The 14,775-nt window shown below is 38.7% G+C and overlaps 1 long non-coding RNA gene across 1 annotated transcript; it reads left to right on the forward strand.

The window, feature by feature from the left end:
* Positions 1-1,638: 1,638 nt before the first annotated feature.
* Positions 1,639-5,379, forward strand: LOC140237390 (uncharacterized). The gene is made up of 3 exons (XR_011901836.1): positions 1,639-1,717; positions 3,684-3,876; positions 4,866-5,379. It is a non-coding gene; the product is annotated as an uncharacterized lncRNA (long non-coding RNA).
* The last annotated feature ends 9,396 nt before the right edge of the window (positions 5,380-14,775 follow it).

A 14,775-nucleotide genomic window follows, 5' to 3' on the forward strand; every position in this document is an offset into this window, starting at 1 on the left:
TATGGAATAATCTTCAAGTATAATTCTTTATTGATAGATATATCAGATTAGTGCCCGGGTATGCCCAGTCGAGTAATCTTTTTTTTTTTTTTTTTTTTTCTCTCAATTTCTATTCGCGCATCCTCGTGTCAGTACCGCCTACCTTTTATAAGAAGGGATAACGAAAAGTAATTACCATCACAAAGACATATCTTCCTTTGAAAGTGGCTGGTGATTATGCAATGAGACACGAGTCAATTGTCTTCGTATCTGCGCGGCAGGTCCTGTTTGATACATGCTTCAAATATTTTTGAGCGGCGGCTTCGAACAGGGAGGTGCTAGAGAAGGAGAGGCAACTAAAGCTCTCCTTTGAAGTCATGCGCGGCACCGCCGAGAAGTTATGCGTTCAACTACAGGTGTTACCCATGTGCTTTGACAAAAGAGAGCATCAATAATTGGGACTAGCGCTCTCACATCTAGAAATATTTGCTCCTACTGCAATTCGCTCTCTCTTTCAATGTGATGGCAACAATGAATTTGTGTACCTTGAATTGGAGCAGCGAATCAAAATGCAGTGTAAAACTCACAATTTTAACAGCAAATAGTTTATAAACACGCTGGAACACGCTATAACGGAGTACTTTATTTGAAAGATCAAAATATCCCTTATTAAAAGATAGAAAATTAACATGCGGAAATGTGCGCATTATAGAAAAAATTAGGTTTTTAAGAGGGCCTAATTTCCATTTCCTTTCGATTTGCGAATTACGATGAAACTAGAAATACATGTTAATAATATTGAATTCTTTCCTAAACTATTCTAAATCAATTCGAGTACATGTATTTCATATAAAATTTTGCGGTGAAATAAAGCTTGTAGTTCAACGAAAGGTGAAATGCGTTCTTCGTCTCCGAACTTCGTCTTGCAACTAGAGCGGTGCCGAGCATGACTTCAAAGCGTAATGGAATGCTAGACATCCCATTGTAACGCCTTGAACCCAAACATGTTATTGTGTTTGCATGAATTACAAAGAGTTGCCACTCCATCTCTGTAACACCTCCCTGCTTCGAACATGGTTCAAAGGAAATAAGACGGTTGTGACTCCATTCTCTAGAACCTCCTTGGTTTAGGGTGGGGAATGACGCTAGTTGTATTCTTACATTTATGCTGGCCTGCCTTAAATGCAGAGCCAATGAATACGGCAGAAAGCCCCGACACTTAACGAGGCTATTGTTACCCAATCCGTATAGAAAACCCGACTTGCATTATCCATTGTCCACTCCAGTCTTTTGAACTTCAACCCTCGACCATACTGAAAGAATGCTTGGTGTTAAAGATCTTTTTCAGCGATGGGCAAGGTCTGCCAACAGGTGTATTGAAACTGCCATCCCTACACTCTTAAAAACCCCGGGTCAGAATTCTAACCATTTTTCCCAGTCAAAAATATCTCACCCTTTCCGGGTCAATGTGACCCGGAAAGGAGTCGACTGGACACAAGCTCTGGAGCTCCAGCACTTGAATAATGCTTGTGACCCCGTTCGTGGTCAACGCGTTGCAGACTTTCGGGAGATGCAATTTGATTGGAGGAATCTTAGTAAAGCGCGAGCCTGATTGGTCCTTTCGTTCATTGGCCTAAATTCCATCAATATTCATCATGGCGACGCTGCACGATAATGCCGTGTGTCAGGAGGCTGCTTGAAACCTGGGGTTTGGAGAGATTTGCCTCAAATTTCGAAGGTACGTATCTATGATCTGACAATTTGATACTCTATATTCATGTTCTGATTTGACTAATCATGGAACTAGATTGAGCTTTGGTTTTCGATTCTAATCTCTCAAGAAAGACACTATCGTATAGAACCTACCCTGCGCCTGGCTGTTGTGTTGTTGCCCAATCCACTGTGTAAACAGCAGTGTACGCACTGTAATGCAGCAGCTACTACTCTACTGTATAGTACTAGTTACGTCTCATTTCACGAGCAACGACTAAACTGCGTGTGTGTACGGCAGGAGATCTTCAGCCTGGATAAGTATCGAAAGCATGGTAGATTCTAGGTAGGACCTAGCGTCCTTCGTAGGCCTAGGCCTATTCAAAAGTTGTATTTTCTTACCGTAAATAGTAGGCCAAGAGGGCCTAAAGTGTTAGAGGTTAAGGCTAGATCTATTTCTGTTAATTATCGCCTTGGCTTGGGCTTGGCCTAGGAATACAGTAGGATCTTACTTAGTTAGTACCAAGTAGCCTATACGCCTAAGTTAACTGTTAGACAATATAATTCTAACATAGAATCTATTAGCTAGGTCCTACCGGTCGGGTAGCTATATAAGACCTAGTCTCTAGCTATATAGAGCTCTAACTTTAAAATTAGATCTATCTGGTTGGTTTCAGACTATAAGAACAAAGTAGGCCCTACAGTTTTAAATAGGCCTATGTCTTCTTCTTTTTTAAGCTAAAGCCGTAAGTTTAGAGGTAGGCCCTATTATTAGTAGGAGGGATAGCTAAGGATGAGGATGCAGGCACCCCTAATGTCAGTAGAAACTCTCGTGCAGAGACTTATTGGCTATAGATTGCTCGATCAAATTTGTTTCGTTAGTAAGGTGCAAATTAATTCCCCCAGCTTAGTCCACTCAACAGTAGAGCCTATCTAACGTGGTTGCTGTCTGTCAAGCGTACGGTAGGCCTATCTATCCATGACTGGCTGCCAGGAGGCCTATAGTTCACCTTTTACAAGTCTGTGGTCTAATATAGTACTATAGTAGTAGTAAAAGTAGTAGTAGTAGTAGTAGTAATGATAATAATAAGAATAGTAATAGCAATAATGATAATGATGATGATTATAGCGCACAGGTCCAGCTTAGTTTCAGTGCTCATGGCGCTTCAAGAATTAAAAGATATAGAACTAGATCTTTACATTTGTCTTTATAGATCTATGTTCAAACAAGACAACAAAGAAGACAATAACATACCCAGTACAACAAACAAACATAATAATAAAAGAATACAGCATATACCAAATAAAGAATATTTTTCCGAACATTAATGAGAGCAATTTCGGTCCTCAGTGTGATAGGAACAGTACATTGTAAGATTTGAATGTCTCTGTAGATGACAGTTGCTCTTACTGAATAGGTAACTGGTTCCACAATTTTGGTTCCATATAACGGATCGGATAAAGCACGATCACCCTGCATCAATGATTTATTCCGAGTGTAATTTCCACTTGAAAGATATGAAAAGCTCACGATTCACTTTATCTTTCTGCGTTCGGAATTTTGTACCATCGCACTCGTGTCCATTCACTTCTTGTATAATACTGGAAATGATCATTATGATGACAATGTCGATGACAACAGTTACAATAGTAATATACATTGTACTGAAATGAAATGATTCCTCACATATGCCGCTTTTGTCAGTGCTTTTATGCCATTAAATTATTTTATCTCAGATCTACAATCCATATATAACTGCCTGTCTGTTTTGATGCTATTGTGACTGGCTACGCTCAAATCAGTTACAATAGCGCACTTTTAGACAGACATGTGGATGGTCGTATCTTGTTTGAGGAGAGAATCACGACTAATTCTCATGATCAAACTCATCATATGGACAGGGAGAGAACATGAGATGCACGGCGGATTTGCAGCGTGAGATGAAAAATTGGCAATAATCCTTTTTTGTTTGTTTGTATTAAAAAAACAAAAGAAATAGAGTAACGAGAAGTGACCGGCGAAGATGCCCCCGCCCTGCTGACCCACAAGCTGAACTCCTGCAGTTTGCTGAGCAAGAACAGCCTGAAGCCTCTTGGGAGCTGCTGACGATTCCTCGGGCCATCCTTCATCAATAGCAGTTAGCCATCTTACTGTTGTCCACTCACCAAAGGGAATGGTCATCAAAGGTATAGACCTACTACTTTGTACGAGATTATATTGGCAGGCTGCGTACTGTTGTCCATTTACTCATAGTTTGTATTTGTTCTTTTATTGTAGGGCACTTAGAATCATTCCCTTACCAAGACAAAAAAAAAATGGTCACTAAAACAAAGACTAGGCCCTACACTATTATAGTTGTTATTACGTTATTTCACTGTAGTTCTATATCTGATATTTGCATCATAATTTCTGCCAAGCCTATTGTGAGGTTCTCCATTCATGGTCGTGATGCGGTGTAGGCCTATTGAAACAGTGTTCAAACATGTTTCAATTTCTCTGAACCGTCAGCTGAAAATGTGTTTTTAAAGAACAAAGAAAAGAGGGGAAGAAAGTTTCTCGTACTACTGGATGAGAAAGCACTGTACTTGTATAGTGTATGTCTGCAGTATTCCTATAATTTTAGCATTCGAAGAAAATGTCTCTCACGTTCTCTGGTGAGGAAATTTGTGAATGACATGCAGGAATATTTGATCATTAAATTATTAGCATTATATCTTTGAGTCAGGTGTGACCCAGCGAAGTCAAAGTAGCACCTGTTAAACCTTTGGCAATGTGAGTTTGAACATAATTTTATGGAAACATGACATGCATTATGTCGGACCAACTATGGGACTATATTTATGTGGGACCAAGCAATGCAATATTTAACACGAATATGCAACAACAACAACAACAAAAACCCCACACAATTAATGACAAAATTCATTTTCTTATTACTGCATTCTTTTTGATCTCTGCTAAGCATGAATGTATTATAAAGATTTTGCATGATTTTGTGCAATTTGCTCAGAGATCATGAATTGCAGTAAACTTTGTTAGGAACGGCTTTGGGCAGGGTAGAGCGGGGCAGCATAAGGCAGGGCATTGGATTGGGAATTACATGTTACATGTAATGCCAGTTTGTCTTCTCTTCCCCCCCCCCTTTTTCTCTCTCTCTCTCTCTCTCTCTCTGCAGGTATTGCTATCTTAAAGACATACCAGTCCATTTTACACCAGGTGTGACATCAGACTTAGCACCAGCAAGTTCACTGAGCGGATCCTCACACTCCACTGCACAGAACTCAAAGGAAGATTCATCAATGATTTGACTTCATAATCATATAAATATCCCTATTTTAGGCTTTACAATAATTATTTTCTTTGTTGTGAATATTAATGTGTGTTTTTCATTTTTTTCGATGTACATGTATACAAGTCATCGTGACAACTACCGGAAAAATTCATACAGTTACTTGAAATATCATCACAGCAGTGTTGGTATAAACTTTGAGCTTTTTAGAAATGTACTTTACTAAATAACTTCACGAACATTGAAAAAATACTGCAAATAATAGTATATCAACCAAGGGCATGTCAGTTGCCTATTCATCAAGTGTAATGGGAAAGTTAGTAAATCCTCACTGTTTATGAATATTGTTTTTTTTTTTTATATACAAAATAGGCCGCCAGATATGTGTATAACTTAGATTAAATTAGTGAATTGTATTAAATACAATTTTATGATGAAATAATTTCAAATACTTTGCAGTGTCATGTGAAGATGTATCGAGAGTCATGCAGCATAATGACGCGGGGGCGGTTTTGACCCCAACGGATTCGAATTCTGGATCAAACTGACCCGGAAAGGGTACAAATCAGTGACACAGATTTCCGGGTCGCTGTATGGAAACGTAACCCAGAAAGGGGTTAATATATTACCAACTCTTTTCTCCGGGTCACGCTGACCCGGATGGTGTATGACCCCAACAGACCCAGTTTCCGGGTCAATTCCGGGTCAACACAATTCCGGGTCAACAGATTTCCGGGTCAATTCCGGGTCAATTCCGGGTCAACAGATTTCCGGGTCACTGAATAGAAAGGTGACCCGGAAAGGGGTTAATGTAGTGCCGACTCTTTTCTCCGGGTCAGGCTGACCCGGACGGTGTATGACCCCAACAGACCCAGTTTCCGGGTCAGAATTGACCCGGAAAGGGTCAATTCTGACCCGGGATTTTTAAGAGTGTATAATCACAACCTGTTGTATACAAAATCACTGGAACTCTGCAATGGGACTGTGGTTTTGAGGGGGTTAATTCTTTATTTTGTGGTTACTTGATCCGGACAATAACGGGTATGGTCTCCACTCACAAGTCTTTTTCATATCACCCAGCATGATGTAGTTGTGCTGTTTTGGACGATGTCCTGAGTGTCCTCTCTAGATTTTAGAGAAAACGGCTGGTAAAGAAAGACTAGGCTACTCGGGGATCATTCATGCAGAACACCCAGAAGTCAATAAAAGAGATGCAACCCCCGGATGGTTGGGCGGAATTCTCCTTGGTGGCCGCTATGAGCGGACGTGCAGCACAAGCCCATCACGCAACCGCGGAAAAAACCCATCACAGGAACAAAATTATACACATCACGACCACCGCCGCCACCCTCCACACTCATGCCCAGCAACCACACCGCCACCACCACCACAATTCTGGACAAACCCGACAGCGAACCTGTCGAAGCGTGGCACGTGAAGCATCTGTAGCCCCAATAAGCACAACAAACATACATTATTTCGCTTTTATACATTCGCTGAACATTCTTTTCCGACTCAAAAGACTCAGTGTGTACATCCCGAACAGCCATGCCAACAGTCAGCAGAATACAATATTCTAGTAGTCTGCCTGCAAAAGCTAAAATTTACCTGACACCAAGTTTTCGTTGATGGTTATACCCTATTTCGATCGATATGGTGTTGAATCCGAATCTGGATGATGCAACTCTTGAATCCTTGAGAATTCACAAGTTCCATAAAAGCACTAGAGGAGTTTCAATTAACATTTTAACCAAAAGGTCATACGATAATATTGACACAAGCCGAAATAGAGTAACTTCCCTAGAGTATAATATCAATAAGTTATAACTTCACATCTTGGGAGACATCTTTGCGGGCATCTTTATGGCTATTTTGTAAGACTTTTTGGCACAATAAGGTTTAGCCGTTATAATTTCTGTATCAGACTTTCATCTCTAGAAGAAGATGTTAATATCAACTTTTTTTTATACATCTGATCTTTTCAGTTATTCATTGCTGATTTGACGAATTCCCTCAACTGAAATGCATATAGAATACAAATTGGGGACCCATACCTCGAATCACTTCAGAGTATATTATTTTCACCATTCATAAGGATAGGCCCCAAGGAATTTCATATTTTGGCGGCCAACTTGACCATCTCAAAACTTTTAAAGGGTACAAGAGTTTCATCATCCAGATTCGGATTTAGCACCCTCGGAAAGAAGTGAAGACCTCATTTTTTTTTCCTGAATTCATAAAGAAATGGGAAGGAATGATATCGGCGCCATTTTGGCATTCATTTTGGTGGCCAGTTCGTCTGTTATCTTGAATATCTCAAAACAATTAAGGATGAATGAGTTGCATCAGATTCAGATTCAGCACCCTTGAAATAGAGTTAAGAAATCACATTGTTTTGAATTTTCACCGTTTAAAGAAATAATACTATGGTGGAAATTATTCAGTATATGGCGGCCATTTTTGCGGCCATTTTGAATATCTCAAAACTCTCAAGGATGCAAGATCTGCATCATCCAGATTTGGATTCAGCACCCTGGAAATAGGGTAAAACCGTTAAAAAAATCATTGGGGGGGGGGGGGGGGGCGGGGACAGTAGAATATGGTTCAGTCTCTGGCACCATGCAGACTGTATAGCCTGCACGCGCATATTTATATTTGAGTAATGATTTATTCGTATACATTATTTACACATGATGGGGTACGTAACACGAAGCACACAGACTACTGATGTTCATGCCTTCATTACACAATACAATGTGAAGTTGAATGTGAGGAACCGTTCTCAGGAATGTACTGTTACCTTTGTGTCAACGAGTAGACGTGCATAATCAATTCAGCTCTACAATACTTCAAATTGAAATAGGACCTACCACTATTATTTAAGATGACTTTGGTGAACACAGTAAAACACAAACTAGTGCAACGACACAGGGCTAATCACAATCTGAAAAAAAAAAAGTGATTATCAACGCTACTCAGAGTGTTTTGTTATTACTTTCGATTTTAGGTAGCAATATCTCCAAATAGTGACGATTACTCGCAATTTCGTTGATGTTGGTAACAAACTAACAAAACAACAGTAGCAAAGGTAAATCTAATGCTTGCAGCTAATTAGACAAAGTGGTGATTTGCCTGCCTCTAATGGAAACAACGGAAAAAATCACAAGATCGTCATTGGTTACGGGTGATGTGACTACTGTCATGGAGGTTAAGCGGGTGATCTTTCTAATATATTCCAACAATAAGAAACAAAGCTTGCCGAGTTAAATATTTGTCAAGGCATGTAGCAGAATTCACAATAAGCATACAAATGTCATGGCATTCATTTTTACAGAAACGAAATATATTCATCTCTCTCTTTCTCTATCTTTATACACACATAAAGACAGCACTGCTGCTGCTACTGCATACTGCTATTGTTGCTAGAAAGAGTGAATGCTATTATTTCTACTTCAACCATAGCTACTGCTTCTTTAATGTACAACTACTTTGTTGATACTGCTGCTATTCCTAGTTTTACAACTGCTGTAAGCTCCCCCACTACTACTACTACTACTACTGTTGTATTTTACTATAGCCTACTTCTCCCACTACTTCTGTAATTATCACTAACCTATTCCTCCCACTACTACTACTTCTACTATTACTCCCACTACTACTACTTCTACTATTACTACTACTACTATTACTACTACTACTATACTACTACTACTACTACTACTGCTACTACTACTACTACTACTGCTACTACTACTACTACTTCTACTACTACTACTACTGCTACTACTACTACTACTTCTACTACTACTACTTCTACTACTACTACTACTACTACTACTACTTCTACTACTACTACTGCTACTACTACTACTACTACTTCTACTACTACTACTACTACTACTACTTCTACTATTACTACTACTACTACTACTACTACTACTACTACTACTTCTACTATTACTACTACTACTACTACTACTGCTACTACTACTAATACTATTACTACTACTACTACCACTACTACTACTACTACACTACTACTGCTACTACTATTACTACCACTAATACTACTACTATATACTTTATACTTTATACTACTTCTACTACTATACCTATACTACAAAATTGCTACAAAATTATACTAGTTCTGCGAACACTTTTATCTTATACAGCAGGGTGGAAGTGATGGCAGTTGAACGGTGATATCTGCACGTAACAAGAGAGACTAGAAATGTCGCTATGGCGACTGATGCCTCCGCCATAATGCATGATTCTCCCAATAGGCGTATAGTACAATGTCTTCACAATGTGTGATCCATGACAGTTTCACATAACTGGCAAAATATTGAAATGACAGGTTTGTCAGAAATGTCTTGAACTGGGTTTGCTATAATTTTCTAAGAGTGCAGGTACACATATTTGGGGAATTTTGGGAAAGTTTATGCAATGAGTAATTTCCAAGGTACGAATAAAGAGTGTGATGACGGTACAAAATAGATTTTTTTTTTTTTGGGGGGGGGGCATTGAAACCTGCCCTTTGACCCTTAACCTTTGACCTTCTGGCTGGAAATTTCCCGGAGAATCTCCATTAGGTAATGCATGTATTAAGTTTTGAAACTAATAATGCAAACATTGCATATACTAGTATATGAGGGAAATAGTAAAATTTTGAGGAGTTGACCTTGACCTTTGACCCCTGACTATTGACCCATGACCCCTAAATTCCCTAGATAATCCCTGCCAGACAGTTCATGCATATGTACCAAGTTCCACGAAGATACATTGAAGCATTTGAGAGAAAAGTAATATTGCAACATTTTCACCTAACCTTTGACCTTTTGACCTTTGACCTTATGACATGAAACTCTCTCTGGAGAATCTTTACGCAGTAGTACATGTCCACACCAAGTTTCAAGAAAATACCATCGGGCATTTCATAGATATGGGGGAAATTGCAACATTTGTAGTATTTGACCTTGACCTTTTGACCTTTGACCTCTTGCCAATGTCACTAAAATCTACTCAACTAATTGTCCCATCATACATCATCCTTGGACCAAGTTTGGTGAAAGCTGCTTCATCCAGTTTTGAGTTATCACGTAAACAGATAAATATTAAGATTTGACCTTGATCTTTGACCTTTGACCTCTGTCCGATTTCACTGAAAAACTAATCAAGTAATTGTCCCATCATACATCATCCTCCAACAAAGTTTGGTGAAATTTGCTCCATCCAGTCTTGAGTTATCGCGTAAACGGATACAATTTCATGATTTGACCTTGACCTTTGACCTTTGACCTTCAGCCGATTTCACCCAAAATCTAATCAAATAATTGCCCCATCATACTTCATACTTGGACCAAGTTTGGTAAAATTCCAGTAAATATTACTCAAGTTATCGCGTAAACGAAAGCGGACGGACGTACGTACGGACGTACGGACGGACGGACGGACAACCCGAAAACATAATGCCTCCGGCACCACTTCGTGGCGGAGGCATAAAAAGAGAGAAGGGGAAACTTCCCTAAAACCTGGATACTGTCTGATGGTGACATATTACCTCACACCTTTTGGGCGAGGTACATTATTCGAGGTTAAACATCCCGTGTCTGCTAATCAATTTCTCTAACTAATCGAGTGTTTTAGGATCTCGCCGAAGGAATACGTGAACTTTGACCTTCCCGCTGCTTCTTGACAATGCTAACAGGGGCTAGTTTCCCCGTTGCACGGCAGCTTCTGGTGATTAATTATCCAATGGCAAATAAAAGTGCAATCATTGCTGTCTGCAGGCGCGAAGCTAGGGTCGTAACTGTCTAGTTTTTAAGAGCACATAATTTACCTGTAAGGTCACATACCATGTAACTATACGACAGTGCCAATTCTCAGCATGAGCTAGACACACATATACAGCCACATAATTTGTATATATATCTATGAGCCCCTCAAATAATTTCTGCCATTTAAGTTTGATATATCACATTTCGTACTGTGCACTCTAAGAATGCATAATGTAAACAAGTGAGTCATTGTGAAAACAAAGAAAATTAATGAGGCTTTCTTATGGTGTCACATTTAAATGATTGCATGAGGAATGTGACACATCTAACAGAAATTGCAGAGCTTTTCTGAGGGGTTTATGATTATATACATCTATAGCATTCTTTTACTTTGATTGAAAATGACACATCGACCGCTACGTGCTATGTTTGTATTTTTTGTATATATCTAAGCTGGACGTTCTGTATTATTATATTTTGTTGTATTTTATGTATTTCCCATCGAGAAATACGAAAATAAGATTGAAATCGAAATTGAAATTGAAATATATATATATATATATATATATATATATATATATATATATCATATCATATCATATCATATCATATCATATAAAACATAGAATATGCATGTATAGTAGTACTGTAGTAGTAGCAGAAGTGCAATATAAATGTTTATATATAATATGTTATATAGGAAGGAAGCATATACACAAACTTGCCCAGAGGTGACATTCAAAAGCATATGTGAATGATTATACAATACATGTTCTAGTATTGTGTAACATATAGGCATGCAGATCTTTCTCATTTTGTAACACATCTGGATATGCACGACTCAAAAAAGAAAACACACATACACACACGAACAATGAAGAAAAGGCACTTACAATGCTGTTGCCACAGGGGAGGAGATGGAATAAAAAGAAAAGAATATATATATATATATATATATATATATATATATATATATATATAAGAAACCCATGACTTTCCTAACAATCACAACAATGAGAGCCTTGACCTTTGACCCAAGAAACCACGAGCACTATCCCACACCCCCAGCACACCAAAGAAGAAGCGATCAACAGTCCACATAACATTATTGGCGAGATACAATGTCGCCCTCTACTGGCAAATTGCGCGGGAGTTTTGTTTCTCAAAGTGCCCGTGATCTCCTCAAAATTATTTGCCAGCGCCACATTATTTTCAGCAAAATATCAATATTTTGCTATTCTGCTTTGGAGCAGACTGTCCTACAGCTGATACAGCGCTAGAGCAAATTACTGTCATGGAAAGAATTTTACATAACCTGAAAGACATTCCCGGATGATGCAATTTTGGTTGTCAAATAAATGAGCCAAAATGGTAAAATTGGAACAACATTATACTTAAAAGCAAGAGATTATCAAGCAGAGGGGTAAAGACATGAGGTATGAGTTTTCTTCAATTTGTCTCCCTCTGTACAAATGAAATTTTGTAAGATCACAACTGCTGATCTACATTTTTTGCAAACATGTCGGTGAAAGGGAGCTAGCGGGTTCGATTTTCGACTCTCCTTTCATTTCGCACATAAAATCTTATTGGAAAATTTGATCTTTTTTTTCTGAATCCCCTGTTTTCACTATCCAACTTCATGAAATTGCTGACAATGCAATTCTACATCCTATACATCTCGATTCCAGAGAAAATTATCTCCATCACAAGAAATTTTGAATGAGAAGAAAATAAATCGCGCACTTATTGTCCATAAAGCGCTGCACATTACACAAGAATGTAGGGATATGTATTTTCTTTTATGACAAACGAACATTAATTTCCTCACTCCTTCACTGAATTTTTTCCTATTTTTACAAGTTTGAGTCGATTTTTTAGCGTCCTGTATTAAGTGCTGCAACTTGTGTTTCTTTATCAAAACTTTATTAAAGTGTGTCTATGTCAAGGTCATTACTTTCTTGCTTTTGCTATTTTTTTTTTCTGGTGGGGGACGCTGATATCATGCAAATGAACATTCTTTAAGCACGATGCTAGCCATGCAAGGCATGACCACATGCCTTCAATTTCTTGTACGATATTACCTGTAAATGTTATAGAGCAGATAAATTATAGAATCTTACACTGAGCATGACTTGTGTATGGATAGTAAGATACAAGAGCATAAGATTAACCGTTTATATGCTTTCAGTGCCGATTAGCACAGAAAATCCTATATAGCATTATACACGCTGTCAAAAGTAATTTGCATAGAAAGGGTAAAGGCAACTTTGAGTGTGGTTAAAGAGTTCTGGAGGGAGAGAAAGCCAAAGCCTTATGTCATCCAGGAGGCATGGATTTATGCGGCTCCATCTTTGATAGCAGCAGAAGCTGTTTCTGAATTTGATGGTGGACCTGTGCACACAGCAATTTAGCAGCATGACGCATTAAAAGATAGAAAGTGGAGTTTTGCGTGCAAATTCTTGGCAACAGAATAGTAAAACTCTCATCTTTAAAGTCACTTTCAAGCCACTAACTTACCCGCGTCCTCATTCCTTGACTCATTATACTACTGAGAAACTTTGAATTACCTTGATGTACTAGGATTTGGAGTATTGTAAGACCTCTTTCAATGAGATGTATGATAAAAATGTGATGACTATGATAGACCATAGTGGTTCAATTATTAGCTAAATATCTTTGAGACTATAATCAATATAGTATCATTATTGCTATTGCAATTGTTGTTGTCTTCATCATAATCATTACCATTAGTGGTAGTAGTAATAGTATTGTAATAGTAGAATTACATTCTTGTATTTATCATCATCGTTGTCACCATCACTATACAATGACTTTTATTTTTAATGTAATGATTACAATTTGCAATCATATGACACTATAATAATATATAATAATATGACACTGATGTATTTAAGTTGCAATTCGCTGACACTATTGCGTTCACTGCATTGCATTCCTAGCAGTACAAATGAATTGAATATGCTCAATTTATACTTAAACCTATCTTGAATGGAAGCTCATTGGAAAGTAATTGCTCAACACGTCATAAAGCAGAAGCATTTTGTGTTAGCGAGATTGTTGTCATCTTCATGCAACGACCCCAAACATGACCTTGATACACGTGTTTTCTTAATGAATGTTAGTCACAAAACAAATCCCCGCTCATTAATCCCATCTCTATAACGACGGCCTCGGAGGTACACACTTCCTATCTTGTCTACCCTTTCACGCAGTTCCGCATCAGCGAATCACCTTTTATCTCTTCATTTAATGTTTTCCAACCCAGCAACTTCAATCAATAGACTGCGTTCGATCGCCGCGCCAATGCATGGCGTTTCCACTATGTGAACGACACACGCAGTTCATCGCATCGCTCCCCGCAAGGCGTCTTGTTACCCTGGTGACGAGGGTTCCCGTATGTTTAGAACCTGAACTCGGCAATCCCCCACCGAGGTGTGTGTATACTTCTCGCTCAATCCGTTACACAGACAGGTGTACTCCACGCGCGCCGCATCACATGGTGATACAATTCGGTTTAGGTGTGTTGTCTGTCTGCACTTGGAAGTAACCATACCGATGTAGCACGGCAAGGCCATGTCTATGACAGACGACAATTTCACCGGTTGACAGAACTGTTGGATCTAAGGTGTTACAGTTTCACATCTTCGGATTTATATCTGTCTGTGCCTTATTCCAGTATCGGCGAAGGAATTTTCATCTCCTCCCCAAAGAGATGTATTAATGATTGATGTGGTTTCGGATTACTTCGCATTATTTCGTGGGATCACTGGATTGCAATTGCCATATCTTGCAAACGGAGTTCATCTCTGGACCATTGCACTGATCATTAGTGGGGAAAGCTTTTAAATTCATTTTTTTTTCTTTTCACTGTAGCAATTCATCAATTCCAATTAAATCCTCTTTCCATCGTCAGATTTGGAAACCTGTTTTCGTGCCTTGCCGATTTGTGAATGCTGTAAGTCGGGTTCGGGATCCAACTAATCTCTGGAGCCCTGACG

The sequence above is a fragment of the Diadema setosum genome, chromosome 14 (genome assembly GCF_964275005.1).
Source record: "Diadema setosum chromosome 14, eeDiaSeto1, whole genome shotgun sequence".
In the NCBI taxonomy this organism is placed as follows: Eukaryota; Metazoa; Echinodermata; class Echinoidea; order Diadematoida; family Diadematidae; genus Diadema; species Diadema setosum.